The sequence below is a fragment of the Papio anubis genome, unplaced genomic scaffold (assembly GCF_008728515.1).
Source record: "Papio anubis isolate 15944 unplaced genomic scaffold, Panubis1.0 scaffold104, whole genome shotgun sequence".
Lineage (NCBI taxonomy): Eukaryota > Metazoa > Chordata > Mammalia > Primates > Cercopithecidae > Papio > Papio anubis.
The window spans coordinates 36,047-50,762 of NW_022159525.1; the positions used below are offsets into that span (position 1 = coordinate 36,047).

Consider the following 14,716-nt stretch of genomic DNA (forward strand, 5'->3'; position numbering starts at 1 on the left):
TCTCTGCCGGTACCTCTTAAGGGTGTCACTGCTGATGGAAATAGAGCTGCCTTCACTACTGTTGCCATGGTTACAGTTTCCGGACCAGAAGATTGGCTGATCCTTGGCCCAGCTCTTCCACCTGGCTATCATCTCCTCTGCAGCAAGAGGCCTCCTTATTCCCTGATCTATTTTGTGTTTGGCTGGAAGATTGGAGAGCACATCATTTTCCATGGTACTTATGACCCTTCTGTAGACTCTTAATGACCCTAATGTTGATTAGGACCCAAAGTCTTGGGCCAGTGGAAAAGTTAAAACAAAGTTCAAGACTCATATAGATGATGATCTCAATAATCATCTATATGGCTTGAGAATCATCACCTCCATCTTTTGTCTGCAGAGGATTTGCAATGAGTGCTAGAGAGTTCAGAGCCAAATATCTGGCCCATCACTGGGAAATGTAGAAGACTATACAACATGTATTTGAAATGTAATTTTATTTATCAATTCACTATATTTTTCCCATGCTTTTTTTCTACCTAAATTTTCCTCTTAATGTCTTGCATTGTTTGTATCTTTTAAAAGTGCTCTAAATTCTTTTGAAGCAAAACTAAATATAAAGAAAACATACATATAATCATCAAAAATCCACTGGATTCTTGCTATTATGAGGGGAGGGGGAAAAGTACAAAGGTTTTTGTGTCCAAAAAGAGACAAGTTTACACAATGCAAAGTACCTAGAACATATTCTGTGTAAAATCAAATTGAATAATTTTATATATTTTTTCTTTTGAAAAAGAATGTACACATGATTAGATTCGAGAAAAATTGAATTTCTGGTACAAAGGTGGAATAGGGACATGGCTTTCCTAGTCTAAGAAGCTCACAAATAACCGAGAGCCCGCTAGATAGAGTTGTTCACACAAGAAAGTTGGGTAGTACTTTCAAAAACCTGAGATGGGTGGGGCGCAGTGGCTCATGCCTGTAATCTCAGCACTTTGGGAGGCTGAGGCAGGCACATCACTTGAGATCAGGAGTTCGAGACCAGCCTGGCAAACATGGTGAAACCAAAAACACAAAAATTAGCCGGGCATCACGGTGCTTGCCTGTAGTCCCAGCTACCTGGGAGCCTGAGGCAGGAGAACTGCTTGAACCTGGGAGGTGGAGGTTGCAATGAGCCAAGATCCCACTACTGCACACTAGCCTGGGAGACAGAGCGAGACTCTGTCTCAAAAAACAAAAACAAAAACACAACCTGAGATGGACCGTGTGAGCAGGTGATACCATCAGGGAGTGCTCAGTGGGTTCTAAAAACCCCAGCGTCCTGCACACAGCAAAAGCTTCACAAATATATAACAAACAAACAGGGAAAATAAGTAAAAAACATTATGGCTGTGAGCTAAATAAATTCACAGATAATCTTCAAATTAACCTGGGTAGAAACGAGTTAGCAATACTGAGAAAAGTGGACGCTATCAAGGGTGTTAGAGTTATTTTAATCCTCTTGACAGCACTTTGAGATAGAGGTTTCTGTCTCCAGCTGTTTTTCAGATGAGGTTGACGAAGGTTAAGGAATTTGTGCAAGACCATATAATGAGCAAGTGAAAGACCCAGGACTTGAGCCCAAGGCTCTCTAATTCTAAAAGTAGAATCTATCCCCTCAGTCTACTCCATTGTTGCCCAAGCTAAGGTTAAGAACACAAATCTGGCTGGGCACGGTGGTTCATGCCTGCAATCTCAGCACTTTGGGATGCCGAGGCGGGTGGATCACTTTAGGTAAGGAGTTTGAGGCCAGCCTGGCCAACATGGTAGAACACTGTCTCTACTAAAAATAACAAAACTTAGCTGGGTGTGGTGGTGTGTGCCTGTAGTCCCAGCTACGCAGGAGGCTGAGGCAGGAAAATCACTCGAACCTGGGAGGTAGAGGTTGCAGGAAGCCAAGATCATGCCGCCACGCTCCAGCCTGGATGACAGAGTGAGACACTGTCTCAAAAAACCAACCAAACAAACAAACAAAAAAGAGACCACAAATCTGAAGCCCCATTCCAGACCCACTGAATCAGAATCTCTAGGGAGGGACTTGGAAACATTTGTGTAACAAGACACGAGATGAAGATTATTCTCAGAGTTTTTAAAAAGAAAAAAAAAAAAAAGATGCCTCTATTGCTTCAGATGGGAAACGGACCTGCAGCTTCCTCTGAGTGATCAAATAGAAGCCATCAGAGATTTGAAGTTCATACAACTAAAACTAAATCAGGTCAGTCTGGAGCATACCAGATTATGATATTATAGACTATTCTTCAGTTTGGTAATATAGAATTGTCTGATTTAAGGTTTTCTGGATCCTAAAATACTAAGAACATTTGAAAAGTTAAAAATGGGTTCCAATTTAAACCTCAGACTTTTTTTTAGCTTTCCTCACTGCCTCTGATCCTGAGGAGCAGAAGTGAATGTGAATGCCCTTTGAATTCCTAGCAGCTTTCACTGATGCAGAGGTTCCATCTGTACAGGGGCTGGAGGACTGCTGAGGAGAACCACAAGCTGAGAATCAGTCCTCATCTCTGGTTGCCCCCCCACCCCACCCTCATTGCCTTTCATTGGATGAGCAAGTCACACAATCCAGGAAGTAGAAAATCTATCATTGCTTGCTTGGTTTTTCTTAGTTTCAGTTTTTCCACGCCTGATGAGAATTGCCGAGGCACAGCAAAGCCTGCAGCTTCCATACCCGTCATGAGAGCAAATAACTTATTCGTAAACCTAAGCACTTAATTAACTAAATGGAAAGCAAGGCAGTGAGTGATTCCTGACATGGCTGAATGTAAGTCAAGCTGTGAAGCTCCAGGTACAGCCAGAAATGGAGATGGACAACTTGAACTGAACCCTGAGAGCTTCTAAAGGGCTTTGGACCACTGCTTCTCAGCAGTTTTTCTTGTAAGTTATTCCCATTATCTCAAAGAAAAATTTAAAATATGGTTGGAGAAAAGTATAGAACTGATTATCCCCATTTTGAGCATAGATCATCGTTTAACAAACTTGCTTTATAATTGCCAAGAAACTTGCTTTGAATGGTATTTCCAGACATAATGTCTACAATAGCAAATATTGACAATTGCATTTTACAAATAATCAGTTTAATATGCTTTAATATGCTTCTATTTGTAAGTGCTCTTGATCTTATTTAGTCTTCGAAGCAACTCTCTCACGTTGGTATGCTTATTAACATGATTTTCCAGATAAAGATGCCTGTAACTAGCTTCCTCACAGGGTATTTAAGGAACTTGTAGAAGGTCCACAGCTACTAGCTGGGAGCTCATCTCATATCAATACACTAGCTTCACCCCAAAGAACTTTATACATTTAGGCCATTGATTTCTAAAAAGACAAATTCTCATGTTAGATTAAAACATAAGACCCAACAATATGTATGTTTTTTAAAAATAGGAATCTGTTACCAAAAAAATGCAGAAATGCTAAAATAAAAAGGTTTTATGAGGAAACTCATACAACAAAAAGAAAACAGTTGGTAAAGTTGATAGCATATAAAAGAGATTTTGAAGCCAAAAACATAGGGAGAGGATACAAAGAAGCTCCTGACTATGATAAAAAATATAAAATTAACTGTGAAGACAGAGATTACTAAAGTTAGAAATGCAAAGAGAAATAGATTAAAAAACAAGCAATTGTAATGGGAGGGTTTAATTGATTTCAAGGCTAAGAAAAAAATAGACAGTATTAAAAAATAAAGACAAATTTAAATAGACAAAAATTTGGAAGACATTGAAGATGTGACAAAAATAGACAATAGAGGTTATGTTATACAATTGATAAGTTACAACAAATACACATACATTGAACTCAATACCAACATAGATTATACATTTTTTCCATATGTGGGCATTGGTACATATATACTAACTCTCAAATAAGGCCCCAAAAATTGAATCAAGAGGAAAAAATATACATATTTTCTCACCACATGCAATAAAACTAAATGTGAATAAGTAAAAGCAATGAAAGGAGCCTCAGGCAAAAGAATAATCTAACCAAGAGCCTTTGCAGCAAACAGTTCAGGGTGTAGATTATAAACTCCATTTCTTACTGCAGTGTGACCTGGGCAGTTTACTGAACCTCTCTGAACCTTGGATTCCTCATCTAAAAATGTGGCTCTACTTTGCAAAGTTGTTACGAAGATTACCTATGAAGTATGTCAAATAAACTAAGACTTAAAAGGGAGTTAAAACCACAGCCATACCATATAACTCCATTTTTAATGTACTCATATTTAACTAGAAAAAATGTCTAGAATTTTTGTTGATTGAAAGCAAAAGTCTATAAAATATTCATCTAAATACTAACCGTGATTATCTCTATGCACTCTATGCATATCTCTATATTTCTGCTGATTTTTGTTATATTGCTTTATCTTTTCTACTATGAATATATAGTATATGAATAATAAAAAATAGTAAAGATGAAAATAAACATGAACTTCTGAAAAACGGGGTACAAGAAGAAAATAAGTATTTATGCTTGGGTGGCCTACAGATAGTGATTGCCATAGGCATGCAGCCATCTCAGTCGCTTGCCTGTCATTATAAATTTTAAAATACCCCCAATTTCTGTCTTTCTACATATATACATATATACATGTATACGCACACACATATCTAAAATACACATATATTTTATGTTTATATATGTTATATATATGTTTTTTATATATATATAAAAAACACAATATTGGAATAACTGACAATTTGAATGTGAATGGTGGGATTAATCATATGGTATCAATATGAAATTTCCTGATTTTACTGTTAAATTTCTAATTTTACAAAAGAAAATATTTGTGTCAGGAAATATATACTGAAGTATTTAGGTATATATATATGTATGCAGCTTACTCTCAAATCGTTCAGAAAAACATTCACATATACTTAGAGACAGAGTGAATGATAACTAGGGAAAAATACAAACCAACAGTGCACCTAGGTAAAAGGTGTATAGGAGTTCATACTAGTCTTTTAACATTTCTATTAGTTTAAAATTATATTAAAATATTAATAAAAATTTACAGCAGCAACAAATTAATGGGTATCAATGTCTAACAACCACAAAAACTTTCCTAAACTACAAGTTCAAGTAGAACAGGGGTCTCCAATCCCCAGTACCAGTCTGTGGCCTGTTAGGAACCCGGCCACACAGCAGGAGGTGAGCAGCGGAGCTATACCCGTATTTACAGTTGCTCCCTATCAGTCACATTCCCGCCTAAACTCCACTTCCTGTCGCATCAGCGGGGGCATTAGATTCTCATAGCATCCGCAAATCCTATTGTGAACTGTGTATGCGAGGACTCTAGATTGCATGGTCCTTATGAGAATCTAATGCCTGATGATGTGTCACTGTCTCCCATCACCCCCAGACAGGACCATTTAGTTTCAGGCAAACAATCTCAGGTCTCCCACTCACTCCACATTATGGTGAGTAGATTACTGTTATATAATTATTTCTTTATATATTAACAATGTAATAGTAATGGAAATAAAGTGTGCAATAAATGCAATATGCTCAAATCATTCTGAAACCATCGCCCACCTACCCCCATTCATGGAAAAATTGTCTCCCACAAAACTGGTCCCTGGTGCCAAAAACGTTAAGGATCACTGAAGTAGAAAATTAAGAACATGATAATAACTTTTGCGATGTTTATAAAATTGAAAACACCCCATATCAAAAGGGAGGGGGCTTTGTATAAATCAGGGCCCAGAAGTTAAGGCATAAATCTATGTGCTTTTATTTTAGAAATATGAAATAAGCATTTGACTTAAAATCTTATGAAGACAGTCATTATGAAGGAAAACAGAGAGACAATAATAAAGAATAAGAGCAGAAATAAACTAGAAAAGAGGAAATCAGTGGAAATAATAAATACATGCTCATTCTGTGAGAAGATTACAAGATAGATCAACCCCTTGGAAATATAATAAACAAAAGAAAAGGTATAAATCAACAAAATTAAAAACAAGGCCAATGATTTAACAACTGATATAAAGGATTTTAAAATATAAATGATTGCAATGCACGATTCATGATAATCAACTTGAAATGCTTAGCCAAATGGACAACACAAAATACAAACTGGCAAGAGAAGATGTAGGTAACATGAAAATAATGATGAAGGCAAAGGAAACTGAAAAGTTGTTATTTAAAAAAATCTCATCTACCACAAGAAATATTATGACCTCAACAAATTTACTGAACAATATTACTACATACTCAGATTTTTCTGTATTATGTAATCAGTTCCAAATCACAGAAAAACAAGATCTGACACCCAATTCATTCTAAGAGATGAGTATTATCCCCATCCAAAAACCTGTAAGAAATACCACACAGGTGCACACACACACATAAACACACAGTCTTAGGATGGCAAATGTGAACAAGTGCAATTCCAGTAAAACTGGCTTGAAATGATTACAACCAGGCTCAAGGACATTAGCAGATTTTCCCAAAACAGCTGTTAAGTGAATATATGAATACACAAATGAAGAAAATAATGCAGGCAATTAGCAACATCTACCTGAAAGGCAGGAATGGCTTGTGCATACTATTTGCTAAATTTTGTTGATCAATAAATTTTATCGATCCATGGGTTCCTCAAGGAGCATAGGCAGAAAAAAATCATTTTTAACTGAGCTTATAAAATGCAGCTATAAATTAAAACAATAGCATGTAGTCATTAATTAAGGTAAATTCTACTGATGCCAGAAGATTATAACAAATCACAGAGTATCTTTTGTAAAAGAATTACTATTTGGGCTGGACGCCTGTAATCCCAGCACTTTGGGAGGCCGAGGCAGGCAGATCACGAGGTCAGGAGCTCGAGACCAGCCTGACCAACATGGTGAAACCCCGTCTCTACTGAAAAATATATATATATAAAAGAGTTGGGTGTGATGGTGTGTGCCTGTAATCCCAGCTGCTCAGGAGGCTGTGGCAAGAGAATCACTTGAACCCGGGATGCAGAGGTTGCAGTGAGCAGAGATCACACCATTGCACTCCAGCATGGGCGACAGAGCGAGACTCCGTCTCCAAAAAAAAAAAAAAAAAAAAGGAAAATTGAAGAAATGAAGACATTAAGGATATTCCTGAAGGGAAAGACTGTATAAATCTCATTAAACAAAAATGTAAACCCTGTGAAACATGACATTACAGGCGATATGAAAGACAAAACGCAAACTGGGAGGATATTTGCAATGAACTAATAGAAATACAGGCAAAATATATGAATAAGCTATTCTCAGCAACAGAAATTTGAACGAACAATCACGCACATAAGAAAATGTTCGACCTCACCAGTAATCAGAAAGTTTAAAATTAAAACAATGAGATACCATTTTACATCCATCAAACTGGTGAAAATTAAATAATCTGACATTATCAAGTGTTGGTGATGAGGTGGAAAAATTGAAGGAACACTCACGTTTTGCCAACGATATGCTCACAGGAGTAACCATTTTGAAGAATAAATTGTCAACATCTCACTAACTCTGACGGGACGTATATCTTACAATCCAGCAATTTCACTTCTAGGAGTAAATTCTAGAAGCTTTCACTTGTGGATGATGCAATGTCTACTGCAATATTATAATAGTAAAATGAAAAAACTAAACGACACAAGTATCCATCAACCCAGTGAACAAATTCTGATACATTCATACAATGGGACCATTTGTAGCTGTTTTATCAACAGAGATAAATCTCGAAAATACACTGCTGAGTGACAAAACAAGTTTCAGATAGATGTGTAGAGTATAAAAGTTTGAAAACATGCAAAATAATGGTACAGTCAGCCCTCTATATCCATGAGATTCCACATCCATGGATTCAATCAACCGAGGATGCAAAATATTTGGGGGTGAAATTACACAAAGTTCCAAAAGGCAAAACTTGAATTCACCACATCCTGAGTACCATGTTAAAACCAGGCAAACAAAGCGATGTATAGGCTTTGTATTAAGTATTATAAGTAATCTAGAGGTGATTTACAGCATATGAGAGAATGTGCATAGGTTATGTGCAAACACTACACCATTTTGTATCAGGGACTTGAGCATCTGTGGGTGGTCCTGGAACCAAGCCCCCACAGACACTGAGGAACTACCGTATATATTTCATAGCTACATACATATGCTGCAAACACATACACACAGAGATGAGAATGATAGACACCAAACTCAGGGTGACGTTGCCTCTGAGACAGGAAAAATAAGACCAGGCTTGAGAAGAGACACACAGTTATACTGGTACAGCATTCTACTTTTTAGCAAAAATAGGAAGCAAATATGACAAAATGTTAGGATGTGATGGAGCTGGGAAGTAGATGGTATTCCAAACTATGCATTGTACACATGTGTGTGTTTGAACTCATTATAATTTCTTAAATGAGCACCCCAATTTTGAAAACATATAAAAAATATACAAACCTATAAAGTACATAAAATATATAAATACCATGAACAGATAAGAAAGAAAAAAGGCAATAAAAATGGAAGTGGTGATAAATTCAACTTCAACCCACTGGTTTTAAAGAAACATTAAAAAAATGCACATACCATTTTACTTTATCAATTTAGCATAAAATTACAAAAATGTTAATAGCTAATGTTAACAAGGGTAGAGGATAGGACAGAAGAGGAGTACATTCACTGTTAATGAGTACTTAAAATGATAGAAATTTACTTAAAGTAGCAGTATATATGTAAAGGCAAAATATATAGATAGATATAGATACCTAGATATAAAACCTTTGCCTTAGCAATTCTACTTTAAGAAATTTATACAAAGGAAAATGTGGTACATATATGATGTGTAGTATTATTTTTAAGGAGTACTATGCAGCCATAAAAAAGAACAAAATCACATCCTTTGCAGCAACATGGCTACAGCTGAAGGTCATTATCCTAAGCAAATTAACACAACAACAGATAAACACTGCATGTTCTCACTTACAAGTGGGAGCTAAACATTGAGTACACGTGCACATCAAGATGGAAATAATAGACAGTGGCATTCCAAAAGGGATGAGAAAGAGAGTGGGACAAAGGTTGAAAAAAACCTATTGGGTACAGTGTTGACTACTTGGGCAATGGAACCATTAGAAGCTCAAACCTCAGCATCACACAATATACCCATGTGACAAACCTGCACATGTACCCTCAGAATCTAAAATTTTTTTAAGTTACTAAAAAAATAATTTATACAAAGAAAATAATCATACATGGGGACCAAGATTTATGCATATGTTTATAGTAGCATTGTTCATAATAGTGAGATCTTAAATAAAGTTAATGAAAAAACAATAGGGAATTAAGCCAATTATGGTACATCTATAGAGTGTAACAGTACTCTGTAGCTATGTAAAATAATGTTTTAAAAGAATATTTAATGCCCCTGAAATATGCCATTAATGTGTTGTTAATACACAGGTATTTAAACAGTTTGTACTGTGTGTTTACAGTTGTATTTTTGTAAATAAATGTATACATAGAAAAAATGACTTGGGGATATCCACATCAAAATGTCAACATTGCTTATCTCTAAATGTGAAATCACAGATCTATTTATGTTTTTCTTTTTGTTCTTCTTTATTTTCCTATTTTACAATAATAAACATTTATTGATTTTATAATAGAAAAGTCATTAAAATAAAACATGCAACAAAATAAGCTCTGGTTGATTAAAGATTTAAATATAAAATCTAATTATGATAGAACTTGCAGACAATTGGAAAGAGTTTATCAGCTCTCTGGGGGAATTTTAACTTTCTCAGCTTTGAAGCAATTGAAATGATTGCGCTATAAAAATTAGCATTACTAAAGATTTTTTAAGAGGGAAAATATTTCTATCAAACATTACAAAGAATTAAGATCTATCATAAATAACTAATTCAAATTTGTAAAATAAATGTCAAGATTCCAAAAGATAAATGGGTCAAAAACAGGACAATTCCCATAAGGAACTTGCAATTAGTAGATAAACATCGTGGGGAAATGTTAATTCTCACCAGAAATCAAAGAAATGTAAAGGGAAGCAGTCTGGAGATGCCGGTTTACATATTGTAATGGAACAACAAGAAAAAAATGTTAAATGCTGATATCCATTGATGGTGGAGCTGCCTGGAAATTTATCCATACATTCATTTATAACCATATTGCTCATGTCCTTTTACCAGAAAGGTTACCACTAAGAACTGATTCTTTTTTTCTTTTTTTGAGACCGAGTTTCACACTCTTGCTGCCCAAGCTGGAGTGCAATGACGCGATCTCTGCCTCACTGCAACCTCCGCCTCCCAGGTTCAAGCCATTCTCCTGCCTCAGCCTCCCGAGTAGCTGGGATTACAGGCATGCGCCACCACACCTGGCTACTTTTTTTGTATTTTTAGTAGAGACAGGGTTTCTCCATGTTGGTCAGGCTGGTGCTGAACTCCCAACCTCAGGTGATCCGCCCACCTCAGCCTCCCAAAGTGCTGGGATTACAGGCGTGAGCCACCACGCCTGGCCAAAAATCAATTCTGAAGAAGTAATTTGGCTAAAGCAGAAAGGTTCCTCCTCATCTCCTTGACTTCTAAATGTTGGAACACCCAGGGCTCAGTCCCTTGACACCTTCTCTTTTCCACCCACAGGCAGTGTTTGGAGGATCTCACCTACTTACGCAAGTGAGAGGAGCCACAGGCTCTCTCGGCGTGGGCTCCAGGGAGAACTCCGGCCAGAGCAGAGGTTTTCCTGGGAGTGGGGTAGGGGAACCTTGAGGGTCATTCAAGGACTCTGACCTCAATCAGACAGGGCAATGAAGGAAAGAGAGACCAGCAAAGACAGTCAGAGAGATGCCTAAGGTGAACTTGGTCATTATATTAACCCCTACGCAATAACAAAGCATCCAGGCTTGATCCTCCAGGGCTTACCAGTGAGGTCCCCGGGAATTGCCTAATTGCAGTAGCCCTCAGCTCACTTGCAGGCCGCCAGAGCCCAGCTGGCCCTGACCATCATCTCCAAAGCCTGAAGGAATTACTGTGAGACAGCCCACTGAAGGTGGGTACTTCAGAGAGCCCTGCCCTGCCAGGAGCCAGAGCTGCCCCTCTGTTGGTGGTCACCCTGGGAATCTGGGACAAGAAGGTGTACTCCGGTCTGATGCCAGAAAGTAGAACTTCCTGGGTCCCCAAGTCTCAAGATCTCTTTGCTCCACCAATGTACCCTACCCATCCACTCATCCCAGCCTGGGGCTTCTGCTTCACCTGGGTCTTTTCATTACTTAAGGACTTTTGGGCATCTACCATCTCTTCTTCTTCTACTACATTTTCTTTCTTTCTTTCTTTTTTTTTTTTTTTTTTGGAGACAAGGTCTCTCTCTGTTCCCGGGGCTAGAGTGCAGTGGCCCAATCTTGGCTCACTGCAACCTCCACCTCCCTGGTTCAAGTGATTCTCCTGCCTCAGCCTCCCGAGTAGCTGGGATTACAGGCCTACGCCACCATACCCAGCTTATTTTTGTATTTTTGGTAGAGACAGGGTTTCACCATGTTGGCCAGGCTGATCTCGAACTCCTGACCTCAAGTAATCCATGCGCATCGGCCTCCCAGAGTGCTAGGATTACAGGCATGAGCCACCGCACCCAGCGTCATCTCTTATCCTTATGACCTTGTGAGGTAGGCATCCCAGGTTTCATTTTCCCCGTCGTATAAGGGTTATGACTTACCTAAAGCAGTGCTGGACTCCAACCCAGATCTTCTGCCCTCAATTCCATGTCCATCTCTGTGACCCCAGGTTTGGCCAAGTGTGGATCTTGCTACATATGAACAACCTGCCATTGCCTTCTTATGTATGCATTGCCTGTGGAAAATGGACAAGGGACATTTTCATCAAGAGCTAAAACAAGCAATTTTGCTTTAGAGATGATATGTAGCAAAAAGAAATAGTCCCGGAGGCAGGGAGCCCTGTATGCATCTCCCTGTGTTCTGCTCCTGGCTGACCCCTGAGATCGTATCATGCTGTTTGCTAGTGTGTGGAAAGCCTGTTTTGCTCTCTAGGAGTCCTCGGCAGAGCCTGACAGATTTGGTGATAGGAATGGAACTGTGGAGTGAAGATGGCTATCTCCAGGTGTCACTCCAGTTGCCATACATGTAGAGAAAGCCTAGACACCACTACAGCTCTGTCCTCCTATCCCTGAACTTGGCCCAGAGGTGAAGTTTCTTCCCCAACCCTTGCTCAAATGCTTTCTTTTTCCTCGAAGAATCCAGGCTGCTGAGCAAAGGGGGAGATCCTGGGATCTTCACCCGAATCATCTGGAAGTTTCTTGGGGTGCCAGAATTGAAAGTGGAGCTGATAGGGTCAATCCATCAGGCACCCTGACCCTAGACGTCCAGGCATCCCCCTCTGAGGTTGAAGAACTCCCCCTCTATCAGACCCAAAAGTGAAACACAAACTTTGCAAAGGCACGTTTGTACCAACTCCTCTGGGCAGGGCTGAGTGGAGTTTTCTCTGGTGCTGGGCACATGCTGCTCACATACTCTTTGGCCAGTAGACACGGCCCCTGGGGTCTGAGTATGCAGATGGGGGAGAGGCTCACTGAGGAGCTCTGGACATTGTGGCTCCAGTGTGTTACCTCCTGGGCTTGGCCTCCTATCCCCAGCTGGGCTGAGAAGACCCCAAAGAGGGCCTTTCCCACTCTCTCAACCGTTTTCTCTGGTGATTAATTATATAACGTGAGAAAATGAATCACGTGTTTAAATTCAGGGTTAGCTGGGCTAAGCTAGGTGATAAGAATTACTCAAAAACAAGAAAGCAAATATTGGGGGTAACGGTGCTTTTTATTTTTCTTTTCTTTAGTTTTTTTTTTTTTTTTTTTTTTTTTTTAGATAGAGACAGGATCTTGTTCTATAAAGCTAGACTGCAGTGGCATGATCATAGCTTACTGCACTCTTGACCTTCTGGACTCAAGCCATCCTCCCACCTCAGCCCCCCAAGTAACTGGGACTACAGCTGTGCACTGCCACACTGGTTTTTTTTTGTTTTTGTTTTTGTTTTTAAGTTTTTATAGAAACAGGGTCTCACTATGCTGCCTAGGCAGGTCTCAAACTCCTGAGCCACCACACCCAGCTTGCTTTCTTTTTTAAATAGAAAGGAACACAAAACAACTTAGGCAGTTAGTTTTAAAATCAAGAACAGGAAGCAAAGACTCTATCTATACTTTAAAACATTGTAAATAAGTCTCCTATTCTTTACTATTTCAGTTAAATGGGCAGGAAACAAGAAAGGGAAGGAGCAGGTGAGGGACGGGAGAAATAAAAAGCATGCCGAAAAACTGCAGTAATAAAAAAAAACACACTCATAAGCTGACACGTATTTCTTGCACACTATGGTATGCACAATTCATGTTTTTCTCATTTAATCTCCCTGCAAGCCCTGTGAGGCAAATAATTTTACTACTCCTATTTTAAAATGAGGAAACTGAGGTGCCAGCTATTAAATAATCTGCCTGCTTACTGGCACTAAAAACGGAGAAACCAAGCCTGGAAATCCAGTTCTCAGTGATCAGAGTCTTCACTCAGGAGGTAAAAATGCAGCAAGAGACAGCTTTTTCCTCCAGAAAGAACCTTATCCTGTTATCATCAGAATTCTGTCGCTAAATACTTCATCATTTTGTAACAATACTAAATAAAGGGGAAATTTTGTATTTCCATGGAAAAGGACACATTGTCTACACACAGCACAGCCTCCCTGAGTTATGAGATTCTAGCTTTCATTGCCCTTGAAGTATTTTGCAACTCTGTAAATTGCAGACAATAGCAATGCAAAATGCAAATTCTGTCCTATCCTGTAGAAGTTCCACCAGCTTCACTCCCACACTGCAGAAAAAGCTACTTTTGCATCCATTTGCCATTTGTACATTCATTGCAACATTTCTTTACTCTTATAAATTTGTGTGTGTGTGTTTTGGCTTCTCCTTTGAACTGGTTACAACCCCCTTATCAGTTTCCTCATTAATTAGTTAAGTAAAATATTTATCATGTATTCATTTTTATATTTGAGAGTCATGATTTTACCTTCATTTTTAAAGAATTATCTCTTCATGGAATTATGAAAACATATCAAAAGAATCTTGCTTGTTACTTTCTGAAGGACCCCAGGCATGATCTAACTCTAATGAATGGCTTCAGGAGTAATTGAATAACTGATGATGGTCTCAGTTGGGTCTTGGGCAGCACAGCCTCATCCTGACAACTTCCTTTCAAACACTGCTCTGTCCAGGACAAAGCATCATGGCCAAAGACCCCGGTCCCCTCTTCCTGACTGGTCTCCTTTACTGTTGATTGAGGAAAAATAATTGGAATATAAATTATATGATTCTGTCCGATTATAATGTCTCCATTATTTCTAACTTCTGCTCTGTCTCGTACTTTATCTCAGAGCTATCTCCATTAAGTAGCTGAGAAAAGGTTTGAGAACATTTGTTTTAAAAATAATAATAAACATGTGATGTGATGGTTAATATTAAGTGTCAGCTTGATTGGATTGAAGGATGCAAAATAGTTTTCTTGAGTGTGTCTGTGACGGTGTTGCCAAAGGAGGTATTAGTAACATTTGAGTCAGTGGACTGGGAGAGGCAGACCCACCCTCAATCTGGGTGGGCACCGTCTAACAATCTAAGCTGCCAGTTTGGCTAGAATAAAGCAGGCAGAA

The 14,716-nt window shown here is 38.6% G+C and overlaps 1 protein-coding gene across 1 annotated transcript in view; it reads left to right on the forward strand.

The window, feature by feature from the left end:
• The first annotated feature begins 2,636 nt into the window (after positions 1 to 2,636).
• Positions 2,637 to 14,716, forward strand: part of LOC116272433 (hepatic triacylglycerol lipase-like) — a 158,975-nt gene continuing 146,895 nt past the window's right edge. The window contains 1 exon segment of the mRNA XM_031661188.1: positions 2,637 to 2,910. The gene's annotated coding sequence lies outside the window, so the exon portion shown is untranslated.